The following is a 16,362-nucleotide window of genomic DNA, read 5'->3' as shown; positions in this document are numbered from 1 at the left end:
AACACTGCAGAGGGTGAGAAACGATGGGTGAGGAGGGGAGGGGAGAGGAGGGGAGTTAGAAGTGTGGGAAGTAAGGTGACGTGGGGTGCAAGGTGTGTGTGTGTGTGTGTGTGTGTGTGTGTGTGTGTGTGTGTGTGTGTGTGTGTGTGTGTGTAATGGAGAGGGGTGGGAGAGAGAGGGGGGTGGGAGGTTAGAGAAAGAAACTGAGGTGGGGGAGGGGGAGTGGTGAGGAAGAGGAGGGGATGTGAGGCTGGGCTTAAGAATGGATATTATGGTGTGTGGGGATGGGGAGGGGAACGGGGCGGGGGAGGGGAAGTAGGGGGAGAGGGTATACAGGAGGTGGGGGGTAAGGAAGAGGGAGAGGAGGGGGTGTGAAGTAGTGAGTAAGAAAGGATAATATTATGGTGTTTGGGGGGGAGGTAGGGAAAGAGGGGGGGAGAAAGGGTAGGGGATGGCAGAAAGAGGAGGGGGTTGGTGGGAGGTGAGGGGAGGGGGGTTGGGGGTCTGTGAGAGAACTAGAACGTGTTGAGGTGAGAAGAGATGCTTTCTTCCTCTTCAGTCTTCACTCTTCTTTGTCTTCTGCTTCTTATGATTCCTTACCCTCCTCTTCCTTCTATATTTCCTTTAAGTGCTTCTCCTTCCTCTATTTTTTTTTTTCTTCTATATTCCTTTTTTATCTTACTTCTTTCCTCCGTCTTCTCCTCTCTTAGGATGAGGTTAGGCCACGTAGGGTGAGGCCAACAGTCACACTATTCAACACTCACACTGATAGAACGACGAGAGAGTAACAAAACGGCTGGCAGAGGTAATATAACTCTCAACAGACACAGAAATAGATTGACAGATCACATTCATAATCTATTCTGGTTTATAATGGAAAAAATAAGTGACTTGATCTGGTAATACTGGGAAGGCCTGACACTGACTTAGCAATAAATGTTTACACGAACTCTGCTATCTCTCTCTCTCTCTCTCTTTGTTTACACCTTTATCGTCATTCTCAGGTATTTCCCAAGCTCCTTTCTCACTGGATTATTATTCACTTCCAAAATCTATCTTCTCTGTTTTTCCAGTAATCATTTTTAGGCTAGAATGAAGTTTAGTTTCCCCGTCAACGTTTTGGCGCCAAAATTCTTGTCAACTTTGCGTCACGGCTCAGTACAGTATCTGTTTCGGGTCTGTTTCTGTTTCGTTTCCTTTCTTATTGTTTAATTTTCTTTCACACTGGTGAGTTTTTGATTTATCCTTTTTCTTCATTCCACAAGTATTAATATTACTTTATCTGTTGGCAGCCTTCCTTTTAGTTTCATTTATTACTGTTGCTTTTACTTATTTTTTTACTGGTAGGGTCAATCTTTTAATCGCAACACTTTTATAAATCGTTTTCTATCGGTTGTTATTCTATCATATACTTTTATTTCACTAACATTGGTTTATGTGTCAATTCTGGTCACTAGTCCTTTATTTATCTTATTTTTTCTCTGTTGGCTATCTTTTCCTTTTGGTTTCATTTATTTCACAGTTTAAAAGGCTTTATGTGGTGCCTGTATCTTTTGGCTCTATATTTTTTATCAATAAACACTTTTTTCGTCTCTCTCTTACTGGGTACTCTTTCAACAAGTTTTTTTATTTATATTATGGTCAGCAGTTCCTTTACAAGTTGCCTTTTTTATATTTGTTTTCCTTATTATTTGTCCATCAGCTGCTCTCTCATTTATCTATTTATTTACAGTATTCATTTCTTTACTTTGCTAGACACTTTTTATATAAGATTTCTGTCACTGGTTATTCCTTACTTTTCATAATTGTTTTTGAGTATCGGATTTTCTTCATGATTTCATTTTTCTTATTCAGCACCTGTCTTCCTTCTTTTCTTTCTTCTTTCTTCCTGCTTTTCTTTCTTCTTTCTTCTTGCTTTTCTTTCTTCTTTCTTTCTCTTCTGTCTCTCTTCTTGGTGTCACATCTTATCAGGTTTAGTAACGCCTTCGTTGATCTTTAAATCCATTTCTGAAACAAAGAGGGAAAGGGATTACTGATAAGATAGCATATGTAGTTAATCCAGTGGCGACCATGATGATTGTGTGTGTGTGTGTGTGTGTGTGTGTGTGTGAGAGAGAGAGAGAGAGAGAGAGAGAGAGAGAGAGAGAGAGAGAATATGCACCTCTTCTTGTCACTTTCCTCTGATGGCTAATATTCCTAGGCTGAGAGAGGCTTGGTATGTTTCTATGCCTGATATTTTACTTCATCTACTTGTCACTTTCCTCTGCTGGCTAATAATCCTAAGGAGAGAGAGGCTTGGTATGTTTCTCCGGCCATGGATGATTTTGCTATGATGCGTCAGGCAGGAAAGTGACGGACATGCCCTAAGTGTGAAGCAGACGAAGTGGAATAGTAGGTCAATATTTGTGTCTGTCTGTAGATAGTGGAGATAGGACACGCGCCTGATAATGAGGAAATAGCGAGGGTAAGGCGTCAGTAGTAAAGATTGTGAACCAGGCGAGGTAATGATAAAACTCAGGATATTGCATCTGAACGAGTATTGATAAGGGTGAAAGATACCAATAACCTCAGGAAGAAAGATACTACAGCTTCCGATAAAGGCGAAAGATACCGATAAATTTCAGGGCACTGCTACTGAATACATGCCGATCAAGTACAAAGGAGTACAAAGGAAGGCAAACAGCAACAGATCTAATGGTCTTTTCGAAGCTGCTCGTTACTAAGAAGACTATGATATCTAACTCTATCAGTCGAAGGTAAGGATGGTAAATAAATTTCGGGACACTGCTACACTGAACACATGCTGGTTGTGGTGAAGAGGGACGCCTTCACGTGGAGGCACTGACTTCACCACATAGCTGGATGTATAAACGTCCCCCAACTTCCTCCCTATTCCCACAAAGGAGGATGGCGAACTGCAGGAGTATGGCAAGTTCCGCACCCGTTCAAATGACCATGAGACCACAAGAACAACTACGCATCAAGCATGAAACAGAACCGTTATAAAAAGAAGAAAAAAAAAACGGACGGAAGAAGAATGACGCAGAATGGCCGGATAGAATGAGGTTCCTAAAAATAGTAGTGACGTTACTGACCACCAGGGCGGCGCTACCGTTTGAGCAGCAGCAGACCCAGGATACTCGAGTTTGTGGAGGAGGCGTAGGGCTTGGTAATAAACAGGAAATACTTTGCTTTGTCTCGTGTTTACTTAACGTTAGCCATCTGTAAAGCCTTCTTTCTATATATTGTTTCTTAATTCAACAATATTAATGTATTTTATACCTGTTACCCTCGACATCAGGGGTTACCAGAAGGTGGGAAGTGTCTCCTGGGGGAAAATTTGGACATGCCAGGAGGGGGAATGTTGAATTTGGCTCAGTTATTTTGTTTTTTTATTTTTTCTTGGAAGGAACGATCTTGCTGGTTTCTGCCCTTCAGTTCCCTCTTCCCTGCACAGTTACAATGGTTTACGCAGTCTTTCTGATAGGTTTCTCATAGACGTGATGTACTGCACCGCCAGATGCTTTCTGGGATTAAATGTGTGCTTTCTGGGAGGAAGGTCAGAATTTTGGTCAAAGTACAAAGTCTAAAATATTCCCAAAACTTTGCACAAATCTGCATATTACCGCTAGATATCTTGCCGTTACAAGAAAAAGAAGCCTATAGCTAAACCCAGCCGAATAACTTTAGAATCTTGAGTTATTTCAAACAACTTTCAAAAGCGGGAGGGGAACTCCTTTTGAGAGTCGGGGCGGAGGGAACATCACAAATTTTCAGGCAAAAGTGGGAATGACCCGAAAACTTTTGGGATCCTCTGGTGTACACTGAACGGCATTTTGGTCCAGAACCCAATGAGGGAAGAGGTTGCATTCGAAATAGACTATCTTAACCTTCGCCAGCTGCATTGGGGTGATGACATGTAATCACCCGTGTCTGTCAGTTTGTTTGTGTACAAGCTCTCAAAAAGTTGTCATCTGATTTCAGTGATAGGTGGAGAGTGGGTCGAGGAAGATATGTTTAGATTCTGAGGTGGATCCAGACACGAATGCAGGAATAGATAAATGAATTGGCGTTGGCGGAGGTAAGCGCTCTTTGACTTATCATCATCGTCACAAAAGGAGTTAAACTGGGTGAGTGAATCCGACTGCGTATTAAAAGATGTCTGGTCAGCTGAAGCCCCGAGTTAACCCGCCTCAGTTCAACACCTGTACAAGTTTTTATTTTATTTTATCTTATTTATTTTTTTCTCGTCATGTGTATCGCTCCCATGGCCGTCCTTGTGTCTCCTGTTTAATGTTCTGGATTAGCCACGGCACCATACACTCACACGGGGATGAGGAGGGATTGTGTGTGTGTGTGTGTGTGTGTGTGTGTGAAGGCTTATCCAATCACGGCTCAGCTTTCAACTTGGGGGCGTGGCCTAGTTTGCCAGGTCAAAATAAATAGACCAGAGAAATACACCCGCCTCTCTCTCTCTCTCTCTCATCATCATCATCATCATCGCCTCTCTTTTTCCCAACATTATCTCACTTCCTCTCGTCCTTTTCCTCCTCTCTTCTATCTCTCGTCCCCCTTAATCCTGCCTCCCCCTTCTTCTCTCTCCTCTCCATCCTGCCCCCTCCTCCTCTCTTTCCTCTCGCCTCTTCCTCCTCCTCCACATCATCATCATCATCATCATCTCTTTTCTCTCCTCTCCCTTCCCCCATCCTACCTCTCCTCCTCTCCCCTTTCCCCCTCCTCCTCCTCCATCCTGCCTCCATCCATCCTTCCTGTGTGGCCATCTGTCCTTCCCGTCACCCCACATCCTACCCTCCGCCGGAAGCATCCCTACTACGATCTCCACCACACTTACGAAATCTTGTGGTCACGTATTTCGCTCAATGGATACTTGTTTATAACCTGATCTGTTCGGGTACATATCTTCTATGTTGGAGTAAAATCGCTTGGTGTGTGTGTGTGTGTGTGTGTGTGTGTGTGTGTGTGTGTGTGTGTGTGTGTGTGTGTAATTCACCGGGTCGGTCAGGATCACTTGATGGTCGTGATCGTCAGCTTTTACCCTCCCGGAAGGGAGCTGAGAGCTCATATAGTCCGATCTAAGGGCAAGGCTGTGACCTTCACACACGCACACACCCGTCCCCTTGCTCAAGGGGGAGAGTAACCACCCACTTCAGTGAACCGTTTCGCAACTTGAGCGAGGCGAGAACTCCCGTCTACCAGATGGCAAGCGAGAACGTTACCACTGAGCTAGCACGCGGTGTAAGGTCAATGGTCATGGGTCAAGGTTAAGGTCAAATGTCACAGGTCATGGGTCAGAGTTTGGGCTCAGCATCTCTAAGTATCTGTTCTGCGTTGACGTGTGGACAGGCGTTAAACTGTGGCCTCGAATCCACTCAGGAGCGACCCTCCAACGTGAGACCAGTGCTAAACCCACTGAGCCACTGACACCCGTAACGATTATGTCTTACCGTTATTCTCTCTCTCTCTCTCTCTCACACACACACACACACACACACACACACACACACACACACACACACACACACACACACAACCTAAACTCAGTGTCTACCATACCACGCTCTGCCACCACCAGCTTCTATTTTACTTTTACCGTCTGTGCTTCGTGGCCTACCGTCCTCCCAACCCCTATGTTTTTGTGGTGTGGTGGTAGTGGTGGTGGTAGGTGAGGGGGTGGGGGATGAGAGGTGTGGGAGGGGGGGAGGGTGTGAGGAGGAGGTGAGGGGGGGAGCAGAGGAGAGAGGAGATATGGGAAGGGGGAAGAAATGGAGTTAGGGAGACCGAGTGTGACAGTGCATTCGTGATAGAAGATGTGGTGGTGGTGGTGGTGGTGGTAGGGTGTGGTGGAAAGGGGGTGACGGTGGGGGAATGGGAGCGGGAAGAAATGGAGTAGGGGGGGGGATTGACTGTGAGGGTTTGTAGTAGAGGTTATGGTGGTGGTGGTGGTGGTAGGTTAGGATAGGGAGGGGGTGAGGAAGTGTAGGATAGGGATGAGGGTCGGGTAGAGATCGGTGTTAGGGAGGAGGTGAGTAAGGGAGGAGGTGGTGAGGAAAATGATGGTGGGGGGAAGGAGAGGACTGATGGTATGGGTGAGGGAAGGGGTGAGGAGTGAGGGAAGAGGTGAGGGGTGAGGGGTGAAGGAAGGGGTGAGGGGTGAGGGAAGGGGTGAGGGGTTGCCACATACCCGATGTGACACAGCGGATGTGTATCAGGCATCCTGTCTACAAGCACTCCCACCTGTGCATGTATACACACCCACCCATACATACATACATAGATGCATGCACATAGACACGTACACACATACATACACATAACGCATATACTTACACAAACACACGTATACGGTACACACACATGCCCGTTCACATACAACACCCACATTTACGTGATCACACACACACACACACACACACACACACACACACACACACACACACACACACACACACACACACACACACAATCAAGCGCAGTCATACTACCACATAAAATTTGACTATAAAGAGTTAATCTGTTATCACGACACAACCCGTGTATGACAAAAAATAAATGACACTATACCGCAATGCCCATATAACAATAATAATAATAATAATAATAATAATAATAATAATAATAATAATAAATAACCTTCTACAGCAATTCATGTAGCTTCCATCGCGTTCTTCACTGCTGGTATACACATGTTATTCATCGCATACCACACAATATAACATACACTATACTCTCAGCTATAAATATACATACTCCATACAGCGTATATTGTCTGTATTTTTCCTTCAATGAGCGTTTGGTGTGGATGTGGGTGTGATAGAATGCGTTAGGAGAAATACACTGAGGTGGTTTGGCCATGTGGAGATCATGAGAGACTAACTAGGAGAGTGCGAGTGAGGTGAAGCGAGGAGAGGGAGGAAGAGACCAAGGATGAGATGGAGGGATGGAGTGGAGAGGTATATGAGAGAGGGGGAGATCAAGGATGAGATGGAAGGATGAGGTAGAGAGGTATATGAGAGAGGGGAATGTAAGTTGAGGGGGAGGGCAGCGAAATGGGTGGAGAGAGGGCGACATGGAGGCGATTTGTTTGTGGCCACCCCTTACGGGATTAAGGAGTTTGGCAATAGATAGACAGATAGATAGATAAATAGATAGACATAGACAGATATAAAGACTGACTGATAGATAGACAGATAGATAGATATAATTTTTTAATATTTGTCTAGAAATTTCCACGAAGCTGCTAAGGTGCTTACTTAGTCAACAAGAAAGAATATTATTTTGTTGGTCCTACACACACACTGACACAGACCCCATGCTGTTAGAGGGAGTGGGGCGCCCTGAATGAGGCGTGTGTGTGTGTGTGTGTGTGTGTGTGTGTGTGTGTGTGTGTGTGTGTGTGTGTGTGTGTGTGTGTGTGTGTGTGTGTGTGTGTGTGTGTGTGTGTGTGTGTGAGGCGGAGACCGAGAAAGAGTATGTATGTATGTTATAGTATGCATGCATGTATGTATGTGTATCTGTATGTTTTTGTGTGGGGGGGAGCGAGAGAGAAAGAGTGTGTATGCATGTATGTATGTATACATGTATGTTTTTTTTTTTTGAGAAAGAGAGAGAGAGAGAGGGAGGGAGGGAGGGAGGGAGGGAAGGAGTTTAGAATCTGCTCTACATAACATCCATCCAGTACCGTCACAGTTATTATAAGACAATGTATTACCTTCAAAGACGCAACAAGACACAGAAATCTCCTAAGTTAAAATTCCCGCGCTATAGAGTTGCTTAAAGGAACAGGAACAAGATGGCGGGCATGGTCGGGGCGCCATCAATGTTACTTTATGCATACTTACTACCTTCCAGTGTGGTAAGTGGTGGCGGCCACCATCCACTCACCTGATGCACTGCTGCCTACTTCCTCTTTCACCTTTATTCTCCTGTGCCTGCCCTCCTCATCATATTTCTTCCATCCTTCCTGTCACATTTAGCACACTTCTTTCCACTTCATGTTCAACACTGAGTGACAACCCTATTGGTTTCCTGTAACCCTGGAAACATTTACGACGCTGGGTAGTAACCATATAACCAAACAACGGGATGATGTGGAGGCGGCTACTATGATGTCCCTGTTAATTGGGTGAATAGATGCAAATGCGCGTCCGTCCGGACACCAAACCTGCACATTCTTCCCGCGCCTCGTTGTGGCCAGGTGTTGGCTGTCGCAAGGGAACATCGGTTCACTGCAAGGGATGGCCATGCAGGTGCAACTGCTTGCCTGCCATTGACGGGCCTCATCGGTCAGACAGACCGGTGTTACTCAACAACAACTACCTTTCAAGCTATTTAAAGGTCACCTAGTCCCTTTAAAGATGCTGTAATACATATATTTCCAAAGCTGATTCTGCTAAGCTATTGACTAGCTTCCAGGAATATGAACTGGATGGCGCGTGAGGCAAGGTAAGCGAGTGTCACTTGTTTATCAGCGGCATAAACACAGCGCCTTGTACCTGGCTGGCTTGGCTTGGCTTTTCTCTCTTCTCAGAGTCCAAACACCATCGTTCACTGAGTCCCCCACCTGCGTAGCGGTTCTGTACTTACCCTTTATTTATTTCCCAGTTCTGGCTTGGGTAGTTTCTGAACTGATGCGCAGATACGCCCTTCAGTTACCTCATTTCAAATTCAGTCTAAATCCCTTCCCCCTCAAAAAACCCTACTGCAACCTAACCTATAATCTTTTCACTTTATCCCGGCCTAAAAATGCCATCCGTCCAATTTAAATCCTGAGTTGTAACAAGAGACTTAAATGGGGAATATAATGCTAGTCACGAAGAAGAGCTATGGAAAGATGTCGAGCCGCGGTACTGCCTCATCCTGCCACTTGAGCTGCGAGATAAGGGCTTCAAAAGGACGAAAATCTTGGCGAAGTTCAGGTGAGGGAAGTATAGACGTCTTAGTATTTAAATCTGCTACGCCTCCTCCTCCTCCTCTTCCTGTTTCTTATAATTCCTTTGCACCTCTTCCTCCTCCTCCTTCTTATTATCCACACACAGCAACAAGCCCTTTCTTTCCTCCTCCCCACTTCTCCACACACACACACACACACACACACACACACACACACACACACACACACACACACACACACACACACACACACACACACACACACACGTTATTTTTTCCCCGTATTTTCTACCTTGGTTTCGTTCACTCGCCTGGGATTCACCATAATGTCATATCCGTTTGTTTTTTTCGAGATTGTTTCGTTTCCGTCCCATACACACACATACAGACACATGCACGGCCACACACACACACACACACACACACACACACACACACACACACACACACACACGCACACCGACCAAAACAACCCTGGTTCTTCCTTCGCCAGCGCAGGTTTCATAGCACTATCTATCTATATATATCTACCTATCTGTCTATCTCTACCCAGACGCCTTCCTCCCGTAATCACCTCCACCTTCCCCTCCCCCCCCATATACCTCTCCACCCCATCCCTCCATTTCATTGTGTCTCCCCTTCCCCTTACCCCATCTCCTTCACTCACATATACCCTCTTCTTGTAAGTCTCTCCATTCTCTCCACCTCAAACACATACACTCTCCTAGTCAGTCTCTCCACTCGGCCTAACACAGAACAGAGTACCCGCCTGCAATACACAAAATAAATCGCCTAGGAAAAGGTGTTACGGAGCCTTAGGACTATCTAACAGTGTATTAAGTGAAGACAGGATATTACTATGGCTTAATAGCGTAAAGATAGTTATGTAATAGTACACACACACACACACACACACACACACACACACACACACACACACACACACACACACACACACACACACACACATTAGTTAGGTAATACTACATACATACACACACATATACATACATACACACACACATACATTCACATATACATACATACAATAGGTCTAAACTACTCTTGACACATGTACACACAAGGGTCTATATATACACACACATGCCTACAAAAACACACACAGGCGTACATACAGGCTACACACACATACAAATACACATGTACGAACCTACATAAGCTCCTACACACACACACACACACACACACATCAGTACAAGCTACATCTTTGACCTTTGCGACTAAGAACCAGTAAGCGAAGGACGGTACGCTGTGTAAGGTATTCTTGGGGAGGAGGAGGATTATGATAACAGATTCGTGTTTGTTATAATCCACAATAACACTTCCACTAATGATGATGATGATGATGATGATGGTGATGATGGTGGTGGTGATGATGATGATGATGATGATGATGATGATGATGATGATGATGATGGTGATGATGATGACTGATTATTAAGGCTACAGCAATAATTACTGTTTCCTAATAATGATGATAATGACGGTGATAATGATGATAATGATGACTATGATGTTAACGATATAACTATGCTAATTACTCATCTTATACTGTTTTCAGTGCTGGTGTTTGTCCTATCCACACCACCACCACCGCTAACACCACTACTAACACCACCACCAACACCACTAACCCATCACCACCACCACCACCAACACCACTACCCATACCAGCACCAACACCACTACCCACACCACCACCAGCACTAACACCACCATTAACACCACTACCGGCATTAACACCACCACTAACACCACTACCAACACCCCCACTAATACCACTAACACCATCACCACCACTAACACCACATCATCACTAACATCACCAGCAGCAATAACACCACCACTACCACCATCACCAGCACCACTAACACCACTACCCTCACCACCACTAACACCACTACCCTCACCACCACTAACACCATCACCACTAACCCATCACCATCACCACTAACAAAGCCGTGGCCTCCTAACATCCCTACTCATTTCCGTTGAGTTATCTTGGAAGGACAGTTGTCAGGGAGTAAGGCACCCATAATGAATATTACGAAGTTTATCAATTATCTTCTGTATCCATTCACGAAGAAGAAAATGAAGATGATGATGATGATGATGATGATGATGATGATGAAGAGGAGGAGGAGAAGGAGGAGGAGGAGGAGGAAGAGGAGGAAAAGATGGCATGTAGAAAAGCTGACCAAAAAAGTCGCTGGATTTACGGGACTGAGAAATTCGCCAAAAGTATTACAGTGTTGGTGCAAACATATGTAGTTTTATGAAAAGTCAAAAATAAAAACTTTAGTGGATAAAAAAATCACTCAAACTGAACAGACCACACACAATAGTTTTAAAGTTGGCATTTCGAGAGGCTGCTGTAAACGTGGGTAGATTTAGGCTAAGTCGAAAGCAAAAACGATTGACATAAACATTCAAAATTTATTTGTCACAAAACTGTCTCTAAGTTGATGATGGAAATATGGGTAAAACTGTCATGTCAAAAACGAAAATCTGTATAAAACTGAATAAAAAGAACTTACTGAACACGAAACACTATCTTGCTTCGAGTTGCGTATGGAAAAGGTATGTTTAAGAAGACCAAGTGGGGAGTGGGAGAGCGGCGGAGAGACGTGTACTTCCCCTACGAAGGCTAGGCGGTGACTGAGCGAAGATGGGATGCTGAACTTCTGATTTCTGAAGGGGTGGGTTGCTTGTTTAGATTCATTCCTTACCACAACCATCATTACCACAGCCATACCCTACCACAACTGCCACACTCACCATCAGTATCAAAACTACTATATTTACCACACAACCACTAACACACCACATCATACAACCGACATTACTACCACAAGTCTCACCACATCCATACCGTACCACACCACCACTACCACTTCACCACATCTACGACCACTACCACACCTCCAGTACCATTATATCAACCACAACCACTACCACAACGCCACATCTCAATCAAAACACATCCACCACCACCACACCACACCACCACATCTACTACCACAATCACCACAGCCTTGAACCTACCACAACATCTATACAACATTTTTATCAATATTTTCATTTTGGTAAAGATCCCTAACTCCATCCAAGTGTTGTAAAATTGGAAGGCTGATTTGACTAGTAACCAAGGAGACGGCCCAGTTATGTCAAATGAAAACACACCACCTGCACCACCACACCACCTACACCATCACAGCCAATATCGATACTCGTTATGTCCTTACTCACTCTCTCTCTCTCCTGATCTCTCCTTAACTGATAACCTAATCTTATCTCATAATGTCTTGGGGATGTGTGTGTGTAATTCACCGGGTCGGTCAGGATCACTTGATGGTCGTGATCGTCAGCATTTACCCTCCAGGAAGGGAGCTGAGAGCTCATATAGTCCGATCTAAGGGCAAGGCAACACCTTCACACACGCACACACCCGTCTCCTTGCTCAAGGGGGACAGTAACCACCCACTTCGTCAGTGAAACTTTTCACAACCTGAGCGAGGCGCGAACTCCTATCTACCAGATGGCAAGCAAGAACGTTACCACTGCGCCAGCGAGCGGTGTCGCTGTTAGAGGGAGAGGGGCGCCCTGAATGAGGCGTGTGTGTGTGTGTGTGTGTGTGTGTGTGTGTGTAGTAGAACAGCTTGCACATATCAGGTGTATGCAAACCGCCGCAACAATGCATACAGTACATACATACATGCATATGGGAACATACATACATATAGACATACATTCATACATACATACATACATACATTCATACATACATACATACAGACATTCATACATACATACATCAAAGTAGTGTATATTATGGCAGGTAAACACTCCGGCTCCTATGACTCTCTCAGCTGAGTATATCACTGTGTAGTTCCTCCTGCCTATGACCTCCAGTCTTTTAAATGTAATGTGTCCAGGCATCTCGAAATGGGCAGATAATAGTAGTAGTAGTAGTAGTAGAAGAAGAAGTAGTAGTTGTAATAGCAGTAGTAAAGTAGTACGGTAGTAGTAGTAATAATAGTACTGTAATATAATAATAATAATAATAATAATAATAATAATAATAATAATAATAATAATAATAATAATAATAATAATAATAATAATAATAAGACTAATCCTCACCCCTGGCTCAGTTTAATCAGACAGGAAAATTCGGATAAGATAAACACATTACTCTTAATTTCGCCGTAAAACTAAAAAAATAAATAAATGAATAAACAAATAAAGTACACGTGCAGATAATCACTAAAAGTCAAGGGATTCTTATAAATCTACTTTTGATATTTAAAATTTTGAGGTATATTGGTCTAAAAAGAAAAGAGTATTATTTTTAGTTACGATATTGAGTTATACAAGATTGTCCAAAAATAACGCTGCATTTATACTTCGCTGGCTGATTTCTTGTATGTTGTGGGTATGGTTAAGTTAATGTTATCAGTGTCTATCCTGCATCATTTAGTCCTACTCCCACTGCCACACCCACGCCCACACCAGCATCATTTATTCATTTCCTACTGCCACACCCACGCCCACACCAGCATCATTTATTCATTTCCTACTCCCACACCCACACCCACGCCCACACCAGCATCATTTATTCATTTCCTACTCCCATGCCACATCCACGCCCACACCAGCATCATTCATTTATTTCCTACTCCCACACCCACGCCCACACCAGCATCATTGTTTATTTCCTACTCCCACTGCCACACCCACGCCCACACCCGCAGAGTGAGCCGTCCTCGCAAGACAAAATAACCCCATATGAGTTTATGTATTCCTTTTGCACTAACCTGGCCAAGATTTTCGTCCTTTTGCGGCTTATTTCTCGTAGCTCAGTGGCATGAAAAGACAATATTACAGCTCTACACCCTTTCCATCGCACTTCTTTGTGACTAGCATTGCATTCTAGTGCTAATTTGTTGCAAAAGGTGAGCACTGAAGATGGAGAGATGGCAACTGTAGGCCACGTTAAAGAAAGAAAAACTGAAAAGTGTCGCATTGTGTGTGTTAAGTGTTCACCCTACGCTGTGAAGTGTTTGACAGGTATATAAGTAACATCAAAGAAAGGCGTTATATACACGTAACATTATACAGAACTTATGCTTATAGGAGAGCAAATAAACACGGCTTTTGAAGTTTAATTAGCCTTCCTGGTTTCTTAGACATTCTTATTGTGATCATAACTATACCCAATCTATCAATCTATCTATCTACCTATCTGTCTATAAGCATAAATACTCTTAAAGCATCCCAATTAGAAAAGTGTGGCAAATCAAATAATGATAATGATAATAATAATAGTTATGCTTATTATTCTGGCATATTATTATCAAACAGGGAATGAAGTACAAGTGATATGAGTGACTGACTGACTGGAGAGAGAGAGAGAGAGAGAGAGAGAGAGAGAGAGAGAGAGAGAGAGAGAGAGAGAGACACACACACACACACACACACACACACACACACACACACGCGCGCGCGCGCGCGCAAATGATGAGGTGAACGAGAGTTGTGGTAAGGTTTGAGGAAAAGTGCCTTGAGATAGTCTGGCTGTGTGAGGGGAATGGGGAGTGAGAGACTGACAAGGAGACTGTGCGAGTGAGGTGGAGGGGGAGAGAGGGAGAGGGAGATCGAGAATGAGGTGGACAGGTATTTGAGGGTGGTGGGTTGGAGGGAGCGCAGCCTGACAGTGAAGAACCTGGTGATATGGAAGTAATTTTTTCGTGGCCTACCCCTCCAGGATTAAAGCGTCAGGCAATAGATAGATAGATAGACAGATAGACAGATAGGCTGATAAATTAGACAGATACGCAGATAACTAGAGACATACAGCTATAGATATATCGGTCGGCAGAGAGAGAAAGACAGCCAGACAGGATGGTAGACAGACTAACAGATATTCAGACAGCCAGACAAGCAGATAAACAAACAGACAGAGAGACGGAAAGGAACAGACAATTATCCCGTGTCTGCCTGGTCTATATCGAATCTCCTTGGTTTCTAGGGGGCAACAACCACGGCCGCCATGTTGTGACGTCAGAGAGGCGGGAAGCACAGATGACGTCACGAGTTGTTTACATCCTGTCCTTCCTACCCAAGTTGATTCTATGTCAATCACTCACTCACACTCACTCAATCACTCACTCAATCACTCAATGGCATTTCCTGTTCAGTATTATTATTTTCCTACTCTCTTAGCCTAATAAAAATAATTCGTTATGTTTAAAATAAGAAAAAAGTGCGTTCATAACAGATTAGTATTTGTATCTGCATCTGCACGTTTAGATGATGATAATAATGATGATGATGATGATGTCTATTTCTCTCTCTCTCTCTCTCTCTTTCAAGATTATGATGGCTAATCACCCTTCTCTCTCACGATGATGATGATACCTAATCCACTGTCCTCTCTCTCTCTCTCTCTCTGTCTATGTATCTGTCTGTTTGTGTCTGTCTGTCTCTCTCCCCTCTCTCATGATGTCTATTCTCTCTCTTCCCCCACCTCTCTCTCTCTCTCTCTCTCTCTCTCTCTCTCTCTCCCTCTCCTCTCTCTCTCTTCACACACACACACACACACACACACACACACACACACACACACACACACACACACACACACAGACTGGTATTTCCTCTCCAGTCATAATTTTCCTTCCTCTTAATAGGTGCTTGACTCTATCGCTTGCCTAAGAACGTTGGTGTTGACATTAAATATGATACGTGTTAATGAAGGGGTGGATTTAAGATGAATGACTTCCTTTGAGGTTGATTATAACATTAAATACAATTATGTTTATGTTATTATTATTATTATTATTATTAGTAGTAGTAGTAGTAGTTGTTGTAGCAGTAGTATTGGGTAGGTAAACAGACAGGTAGAGAGAGAGAGAGAGAGAGAGAGAGAGAGAGACGCTTCCTTCCTGCTCTAATTATTTTCCCACTCTCTCGGTTTGGTACAATTGTTTGGGTTTGAGGACAATATTTACTTGAAGCGCTTTTCATCTGGGATGTTTTCCTTTTCACGGCTCAAGGACACGACACGGCAAGGCAAGACAGGGCAGGGTAGGGTAAGGTAGGGTAGGGTAGGGTAGGGTAGCGTAGGGTAGGGTAGGGTAGGGTAAGGAAGGGTAGGGTAGAGTAGGGTAGGGTAGGGTAAGGGGTAGGGTAGGGCAGGGTAGATCTATCTATCTATCTATATACCTAGGCTGCTTCCCCCAAGGAAAGGGAGGTAGCCGAGACAGGACGACTCACTCTCCATTTACTCATCCATTCAAACACATTCATTCGCATCTTAGCCCCAAAGGGGAGAACGGACAGATCCTCACCGCATCACACCGCACAAGGGTCAACTGCGCAATGCAAGCAGTGACATCCACAGCAGGGCCCGACAGCAGAACTGGTTTA

This window comes from Coenobita brevimanus, chromosome 112 (genome assembly GCF_032717465.1).
Source record: "Coenobita brevimanus isolate Jiangsu-jjx chromosome 112, ASM3271746v2, whole genome shotgun sequence".
Lineage (NCBI taxonomy): Eukaryota > Metazoa > Arthropoda > Malacostraca > Decapoda > Coenobitidae > Coenobita > Coenobita brevimanus.
This window is presented reverse-complemented; position numbering follows the sequence as displayed.